Genomic DNA, 9,466 nt, shown 5'->3' with positions numbered 1-9,466 from the left:
GGACCTGATTGAGGTTTACAAAATCATGAAGGGTATAGTCAGGGTGGATAGAGACAAGCTTTTTCCCAGGGTGAAGGATTCAATAACGAGAGGTCATGCTTTCAAGGTGAGAGGTGGAAAGTTTAAGGGGGATACACGTGGCAAGTACTTCACACAGAGGGTGGTAGGTGTTTGGAATACGTTGCCAGCAGAGGTGGTAGAGGCAGGCATGGTAGATTAATTGAAGATGCGACTGGACAGATGCATGAGTAGGTGGGGAGCAGAGGGATACAAATGCTTAGGCATTGACCAGCTCAGGCTTGAAGGACCCAAGGGCCTGTTCCTAGGCTGTAAATTTTCTTTGTGTAGTCTGGACAGTGTGCTGCATCATCCTGTGCACAATTGGATAATGCAACAAGACAAGCTTGTGATGGGTGCTGAGGAGACAGGGAAATATGAGCTGTTGTCTGAGGAAAAGGATGAAGACACTGAACTGGAGGAAGGTCTCCTTGTGGATGTCAGAGCTTAGCAACATGACCTGACTGGCACTCGGTTCCAGCAGGTGAAAGCTGGCTGCAGACAATGGTCGTGAACTGTCAAAGTCAAGATGCCAGTACTTGTCTTGAACTTTGGGGTTGAACTGCAACCTGTATTTGTTCCCTTTTTTCAATTCTCTCATGGGAAACTGGCATCGCTGGCTGGGCTAGCATTCATTGCCCATCCCTAGTTGCCCCTTGAGAAGGTGGTGGTGAGCTGCCTTCTTGAATCACTATAGTCTCTATGCTGTAGGTTGACCCATTATACCCTTAGCGAGGGAATTCCAGGATTTCGAGCCAACAACACTGAAGGAATGTGAGGGAGGTGAACTTGCATGGGTTGGTGTTCCTGTATATCTGTAGCCCTTGTCCTTCTAGATAGAAGTGAGTTTGGAAGGTGCTGTCTAAGGTGAATTTCTGCAGTGCTTCTCATAGACAGTACACTCTGTTGGTGGTGAAGGGAGTGAATGCTTATGGATGTGTTGCCAATCAAGTGGGCTGCTATAGTGGATAGAGTCAAGCTTCTTGAATGTTGTTGGAGCTGCATGCATTCAGGCAAGAGGGAAATATTCCATTGTACTCTCGACTTGTGCATTGTGTTATGACATGGAGTAAACTCTCCTGCTCAATTTAATCCAGCAACACAGAAAAGACTTATCCCATGCAATAATCTGAAAATTCGATAGGCCAAGAACTGGTTAAAGTAAAAATTAACAACATTATTTCTTAAAGTAGAACAGAGAATAATTAACTAACAACTATTTAGAACTCCTTTCTCTAACCTACCATTTACATTCCCTTCTATAATACTAGTCTGATAAAACTCCCATTTAAGATTTACAAAACAAATCTTCTTACCTCAAAGCCAGGCAGCTTTCGGTTCTTCTCTGTATTCCTGTCTTCTTTTCTTCTTCTTGAGGATTCTGTTTCACAGTTTACTGATCAATAAAGGTAACTTTAAGAGAGCTATTCTCTGGGCAGTTTGCAGATGTCGTTGGCTTGGCAGTTCTCCTCCCAACTGTTCAACTTTCTCCGGTCTTATACCCCCAAAGGATCAGATTGTGTAATTGGCTCTTAAGATTTTCAATATACTAAACTCAAACTTGATTGGAGTTTGGTATTTTTTGGGGTATAATTTAAACTGATTTGGCCAAATTCAAATCTGTTTTTTTGTCTCCAGGCAAACAGCTACCCTAGCTACCCCAGTAGCTGGATCACATGTTACATTGTATCTTATTCAGAACACTTGGAGCTGTCACTGTTAGCTTTTAACTCTCTTAGAGGTGCAATACACCCATATCTTCATAACACCTCCACTCTTAAGAAAAAAATGAACCATCATAATGAAAAAAAGGCTTCTTTTTCCTATTTTTTAAACACATTACCCTAACATACAGATAACTTTAATATAAGTTCACCTTAACTTCTTCCCATATACCTGAGTATATATAAAATATTAAATAAATTCAAATCGCATCTAAACTCTATCAGTTAAATCCACAATAAAGTATCTGCAATTACATTCTTATGACCCATATGTATGATTTTTAAATTAAAAGTCTGTAATGTAAGATTCCAATAAAATAGTCTTGTATTCATGTCTTTAAAGCGTTCTAAGAATGTAAGAGGATTGTGATCCGTGTACACAACCTCTCCAACACATTGTTTGTGACATACACATTAAACTGTTGTAAGGCCAGTTCCAAACTCAATCTTTCCTTTTCGATTGTGGAGTATTTCCTCTGGTGGAGTCAATCCCATTGTCATCTTCCTGACGGAGTACAGCTCCAACTCCTAAGTCACTAGCATCGATAGCGACTTTAAAAGGTTTTGAAAAGTTTGGTGTAGCTAAAACTGGTTTGGTGGTTAATATTGATTTCAAATGGTCGAATGCCTCCTGGCATGGTTCTGTCCACTGAAACTTTGTGTTCTTCTTCATCAAATCGGTTAATGGTGCCACTACACTACTGAAGTTTGAACAAACGTCCGATAGAATCTGCTGAGTCCTAAGAATCGAAGCACCTCTTTCTTTGAGGTTCGTCATTGAAATTCCTTGATGGCCTTCGTCTTTGCACTTCATGGGGTTAACCTTCCATGACCAAGAACGTCACCTCTGCTTTTGCGAATTCTGTTTTATTTAAGTTTATCACCAGTTTTGCTTCTCATGGTCGTTCAAAGAGCTCTGCCAACTGTACCATGTGATCTTTCCAGGGTTTACTAAAGATCACAACATCGTCCAAATAAACTGCAGTTTGTACACCCAGCCACAACTCTGTTCATGAATCTTTGGAATGTGGCAGGCACGTTCTTCATTCCAAAGGGCATCACTTTAAACTTAAAAAGCCCATTTGGGTTTACAAACGCAGAAGTTTCTTTCAATGTCTCTGCCAGTAACCACACATTAAGTCCAACCTGGTGATGTAACTGGCTTGTCTGACTTTCTCGATACAGTCGTCCAATCTAGGAATTGGATATAAGTCCAATTTTGTACCTATGTTGACAAAGAACAAAGAAGGTTTACAGCCCAGGAACAGGCCTTTCAGCCCTCCAAGCCTGAACCGATCCAAATCCACTGTCTAAACCTATCACCCAATTCCTAAGGATCTGTATCCGTCTGCTCCCCACCTACTCATGCATTTGTCCAGATGTACCTTAAATGAATCTACTACCCTACTACCTCTGCTGGCAATGCATTCCAGGCACCTACCACCCTCTGTGTAAAGTACTTTCCACACGTGTATCCCCCTGAAACGTTTCTTCTCTCACCTTGAAAGCGTGACCTCTTATTATTGAATCCTTCACACTGGATAAAGCTTATCTCTATCTACCCAGTCCATACACTTCATGATTTTGTAGACCCCAATCAGGTTCCCCCACCACCTCTCCTTTTTTCTATGAAAACAATCCTAACCTACTCAACCTCTCTTCATAGCTAGCACCTTCCATACTAGGCAACATCCTCGTAAACCTTCTCTGCACCCTCTCCAAAGCGCCCACATCCTTTTGGTAATGTGGCAACCAGACTGTACACAATATTCTAAATGCAGCCAAACCAAACTCTTGTACACTTTTAACATGACCTGCCAGCTCTTATACTCAATATCCCATCCAGTGAAGGCAAGCATACAATATGCCTTCTTGACCACTCTATCCACCTGTGCAGAAACCTTCAGGGTACAATGGACCTACAGTCCCAGATCTCTCTGCCCATCAACCTTTCCCAAGGCTCTTCTGTTTACAGTATAATTCACTCTAGAATTAGACTCCTCAAAATGGATCACCTCACATTTGCTTGGATTGAACTCCATCTGTTATTTCTCCACCGTCCAGTCTATCTATATCCTCCTGTATTCTTTGACAGTCCCCTATGCTTTCTGCTATTCCACCAATCTTCATGTCATCTGCAAACGTACTGATCAGACCACCAATGCCCTCTCCAGATCATTTATGTATATCACAAACAACTGACCCCTGTGAAACACCACTTTTCTCCATTTCGAGAAACTCCCTTTAACTACAGGCCAAAGGGCCTGTACTGCACTGTAATGTTCTAACTACTACTCTCTGTCTCTTGTTGTTCAACCAGTTCTTTATCCACCTAGCTAGAACACCCTGCACACCATGTGAGTTCACTTTCTCCATCAGTTTACCATGAGGCACCTTATCAAACGCTTTACTGAAGTCCATGTATATGAAATCTACAGCCCTTTTTTCTTCTATCAACTTGGTCATTTCCTCAAAGAACTCGATTAAGTTGGTAAGGCATGATCTCCCCTGCACAAAACCATGTTGCTTATCACTGATAAGCCCATTATTTTCCAAATATAAATAGATTTTCTGTCTCAGAACCTTCTCCAGCAACCTTCTGGGTTCTGTCTGCGTGGGTTTCCTCCGGGTGCTCCGGTTTCCTCCCACAGTCCAAAAGATGTGCAGGGTCAGGTGAATTGGCCATGCTAAATTGCCCGTAGTGTTAGGTAAGGGGTAAATGTAGGGGTATGGGTGGGTTTCGCTTCGGCGGGTCGGTGTGGACTTGTTGGGCCGAAGGGCCTGTTTCCACACTGTAATGTAATGTAATCTAATCTAATCTAATCTAATCTTCCCACCACTGACGTAGGCTCACTGGTCTGTAGTCACCTGGAATATCCCTACTACCCTTCTTGTACAGGGGGACAATATGAGCAACCCTCCAGTCCTCCGATACCTCACCTGTGTTTAAGGATGTGACAAAGATCACATCCTTAAACCTTTAAATTGCTGCCTAACTTCTTATATTCTCTCCTCAGAGTGTTGTCCTTTTCCCTTCCTATGTAGCAAAAATTTACAGTGTGATGTAACTGAAATTATACATTGAAAAATTGATTGTCTGTTAAGCCGTTCATCTGTTAGAATAGAGCGGTAGTTTCACTTCTTTCATGTGTAAATCACAAACCTTTTTTTAAAAACGTTGCATTCTCGGGTTAGCTACAAAACTACACCACGTACATGCACGCCAAGAACAAAAAACTGGAGAAACTTGGCATTCTCACCAGTAATAGCAAAGGCCACCCTGGAACCACAGTAGACAACATTATCACTGCGGGGAAGTCTGTTATCAACTTATCGGACCACACCTTTCGACCGGAAGAGATTGAAGTCCTGAGTAGGGGTCTCAACTTCTGCCCCACCACCAAAATGGACCCGTTGGTTCTGGCAGCAGACACGGAGGAGTTCATCAGACGAATGAGACTCCGGGAATTCTTTCAAGGTGCCAGCAGTGACCCCAATGAGCCCACTGATGAACTGGAACAGTCATCACAGGGATCTGTAGAGGAGCAATCAAAGAATGTGTCAACTTGGACCCCACCGGAGGGCCGCTGCCCTGGGCTTGACATGTATGCTCAAACCGTCAGGAAATATATAAATGCCAGATTCATCAGGCGTACCCACAAGGTAGAGCAAAACATCACCCGTTCACAGTGCAATGCCATCCAGGCTCTCAAAACCAATCACAACATTGTCATCAAACCAGCAGATAAAGGAGGAACCATTGTCATTCAGAATAAAACAGAATACTGCAAGGAAGTGTACCGACAACTGAACAACCAGGAACACTACAGGCAACCACCAGCTGATCCAACCAAAGAACACACCCGTGAATTAAAGACACTGATCAGAACTTTGGATCCAGCCCTTCAGAGTTCCCTACGTGCCCTCATCCCACGTACTTCTCATGTAGGCGACTTCTACTGCCTTCCAAAGGTACACAAAGCCAACACACTGGGATGTCCCATCGTGTCGGGCAATGGGACCCTATATGAGAATCTCTCCGGCTATGTGGAAGACATCTTGAAACCTATTGTACTGGGGATCTCCACCTTCTGTCGTGAGACTATGGATTTCTTACAGAAACTCAGCACCCACGGACCAGTCGAACCGGGAACATTCCTCGTCACAATGGACGCTTCCACACTCTACACCAGCATCCCCCACAATGATGGCATCGCGGCAACAGCCTCAGTACTCAACACCAACAACTGCCAGTCTCCAAACACCACCCTACAACTCATCCGCTTTATCTTTGATCATAACGTCTTCACCTTTGACAACCAGTTCTTCATCCAGACACATGGAACAGCCATGGGGACCAAATTTGCAACCTAATATGCCAACATTTTTATGCACAGGTTTGAACAAGACTTCTTCTCTATACAGGATCTCCAACCAACATTGTACACCAGGTACATTAATGACATTTTCTTCCTCTGGACCCATGGCGAAGAGTTACTGATAAAACTACACAGTGACATCAACAAGTTTCATCCCACCATCAAACTCACCATGGACTACTCTTGACTATGTGTCTCATTCTTGGACACATGTGTCTCCATCAAGGATGGACACCTCAGCACCACACTCTACCACAAACCTACAGACAACCTCACAATGGTACACTTCTCCAGCTTCCACCCAAAGCATATTAAAACAGCTATTCCCTATGGGCAAGCCCTCTGCATACACTGGATCTGCTCAGATGAGGAGGAACGTGACGGACACCTGGAAGTACTCAAGGATGCCCTCACAAGAATGGGGTACGATGCCCAACTCATTGACTGCCAGTTCCGACATGCCACAGCAAGAAACCGTAATGACCTCCTCAGGAGACAGACACTTGCTGCAACTGACAGGGTACCCTTCGTTGTTCAGTATTTCCCAGGAGCCGAAAAACTACGCCATGTTCTTCACAGCCTGCAACACATTATCATGAGGGTGAGCATCTCGCCAAGACCTTCTCCACACCTCCACTACTTGCCTTTAAACAAACGCCAAACCTCAAACAGATCGTTGTTCGTAGCAAGCTGCCCGGCTCTCAGGACAACTCCATACAACCCTGTCATGGTGGACGCTGTAAAACGTGTCAGATTGTGGACAAAGATACCAGCATTATGCATGGGGACACCTCCCACCTTGTACATGGCAGGTACTCATGTGACTCAGCCAACGTTGTATATCTTATACGTTGCAGGCAGGGATGCCCAGAGGCATGGTACATTGGGGAAACCGAGCAAAGGCTACGACAACGGATGAATGGGCACCGCACAACAATCAACAGACACGAGGGTTCCCTCCCAGTTGGGGAACACTTCAGTGTTCCAGGACATTCAGCCTCGGACCTTCGGGTGACCATCCTCCAAGGTGGACTTCGGGACAGGCAGCAGAGAAAAGTGGCTGAGCAGAGGCTGATAACTAAGTTCGGTATCCATAGGGTGGGCCTCAACCGGGACCTTGGGTTCATGTCGCATTACAGGTGACCACCATTGCACTATATACACACACAGATACTCCTACACACACACACAGGCACTCCTATACACACATACACATGGACACACAGACGCGCACACAGACACCCACACACACCCTTACAGACACCCACACTCACACATGCACCCCCTCACAGGCTTAAGACACTCTGCACTCACTACACACACACACACACACACACATACACTTTCTCACACTCACAACCCCCAACTCAGACAGACACACACAGACAAAGACCCACATGCACACGTATATTTTGTGGGGTGAATTTGTACTTGCAGGGTTACATTGTACTTTGCTCAAAAACTGCATGAATTTATGTAAAACTCCGATATCTCACTTTTTCGATTAGAATCAATCTAAACATCAGGTCATAGACAGAGAACACGGGAGGCCAACACCTTCAACATATTGTCTAGCTATCACCATTGTTAAGAGCTAACCTGAGAATGCAACTTTTTAAAAAAAAGGTTTTGTGATTTACACATGAAAGAAATGAAACTATCACTGTATTCTAACAGATGAAAGGCTTAACAGACAATCAATTTTTCAATGTATAATTTCAGTTACATCACATTGTAAATTTTTGCTATAAATTCTGTGTTAGGATCGAGCCCTCCACTACCACCTGATGAAGGAGCGTTGCTCTGAAAGCTAGTGTGCTTCCAATTAAACCTGTTGGACTATAACCTGGTGTTGTGTGATTTTTATCTCTTTATAAGGCAAGCCCTCCAGTCCAGGCAGCATCCTGGTAAACTTTCTTTGTGCCCTCTCCAAAGCCTCTGTATCTTTCCTTTAGTAGGGCGACCAGAACTGGACACAATATTCCAAGTATGATCTCACCAGGGACTTGTAGAGCTGTAGCAAAACCTTGCAGCTCTTAAACTCGATACCCCTGTTTATGAAAGCCAAAACACCATATGCTTTCTTAACAACCCTATCCACTTGGGTGGCAACTTTGAGGGATCTACATACTTGAACACCAAGATCCCTCTGTTCCTCCACACTGCAGATCTTACAGTCTCTAGTTTCCACCTCATTGTCTTCTCTTCTGGTTCCCAGCCCCCTGCCACATTAGTTTAAAGCCTCCCCAACAGCAGTAGCAAAAACTCCCCCAAGGACATTAGTTCCAGTCTGGTTCAGGTATAGACTATCCAATTTGTAATAGTCCCACCTTCCCAATGTCCCACAAATCTAAACCCCCTCCCTCCTACACCATCCCTCAAGCCACATGTTCACTCTGCTTATTCTTTCATTTCTACCCTGGCTAGCACATGGCACAGGTAGCAATACTGAGATAACATCGTTGATGTCCTCCTCTTTAACTTCTCTCCTAGCTCCTTGAATTCTGCTTTCAGGACTTCATCTTATTTTTTACTTATATCATTGATGCCAATGTGCACCATGACAACTGACTGTTCATCCTCCCCTTTTAGAATGCTCTGCAGCCGATCGGTGACATCCCTGACCCGAGCATCTAGAGACAACATGCAATCCGGAGTCTCGTTTTTGGCCACAGAATCACCTATCTGCTCCCTTTACAACAGAATCGCCGATGACTAGGGCCCTACGAGTCTTTTTCCCACCCTTCCCAACAGCAGTGCCCACCACGGTGCCATGATCCTGGCAACTGCTGCCCTCCCCTGGTGAGCCATCTCCCCCAAAATAATATACCTGTTTTGGAGGGAGATGACCGCAGGGGACGCCTGCACTGCCTTCCTACTCTTTCTCTGCCTTTAGGTCACCCATTCACTGTCTCCCTCAGCAATTCTATCAGACCTTCAGATAATCCATGCACAATCATTGAGTCGCGACTGGTTTGGGAACTAAGACGATCAGTGAACTCCACTCGCTCTGGCTTGGTTTGATGATGTCCTCTAGGAGATAGTGAGGACTGCAGATGCTGGAGATCAGAGCTGAAAATGTGTTGCTGGAAAAGTGCAGCAGGTCAGGCAGCATCCAAGGAGCAGAAGAATCGACGTTTCGGGCATGAGCCCTTCTTCAGGAATGAGGAGAGTGTGCTAAGCAGGCTAAGATAAAAGGTAGGGAGGAGGGACTTGTGGGAGGGGCTTTGGAAATGCAATAGGTGGAAGGAGGTTAAGGTGAGGGTGATAAGGTGAGGGTGATAGGCCGGAGTGGGGGTGGGGGCG

The sequence above is a fragment of the Chiloscyllium plagiosum genome, chromosome 33 (genome assembly GCF_004010195.1).
Source record: "Chiloscyllium plagiosum isolate BGI_BamShark_2017 chromosome 33, ASM401019v2, whole genome shotgun sequence".
NCBI classification, from domain to species: domain Eukaryota; kingdom Metazoa; phylum Chordata; class Chondrichthyes; order Orectolobiformes; family Hemiscylliidae; genus Chiloscyllium; species Chiloscyllium plagiosum.
The sequence above is the reverse complement of the archived record's forward strand: the minus strand, read 5'-3'. Positions refer to the sequence as shown.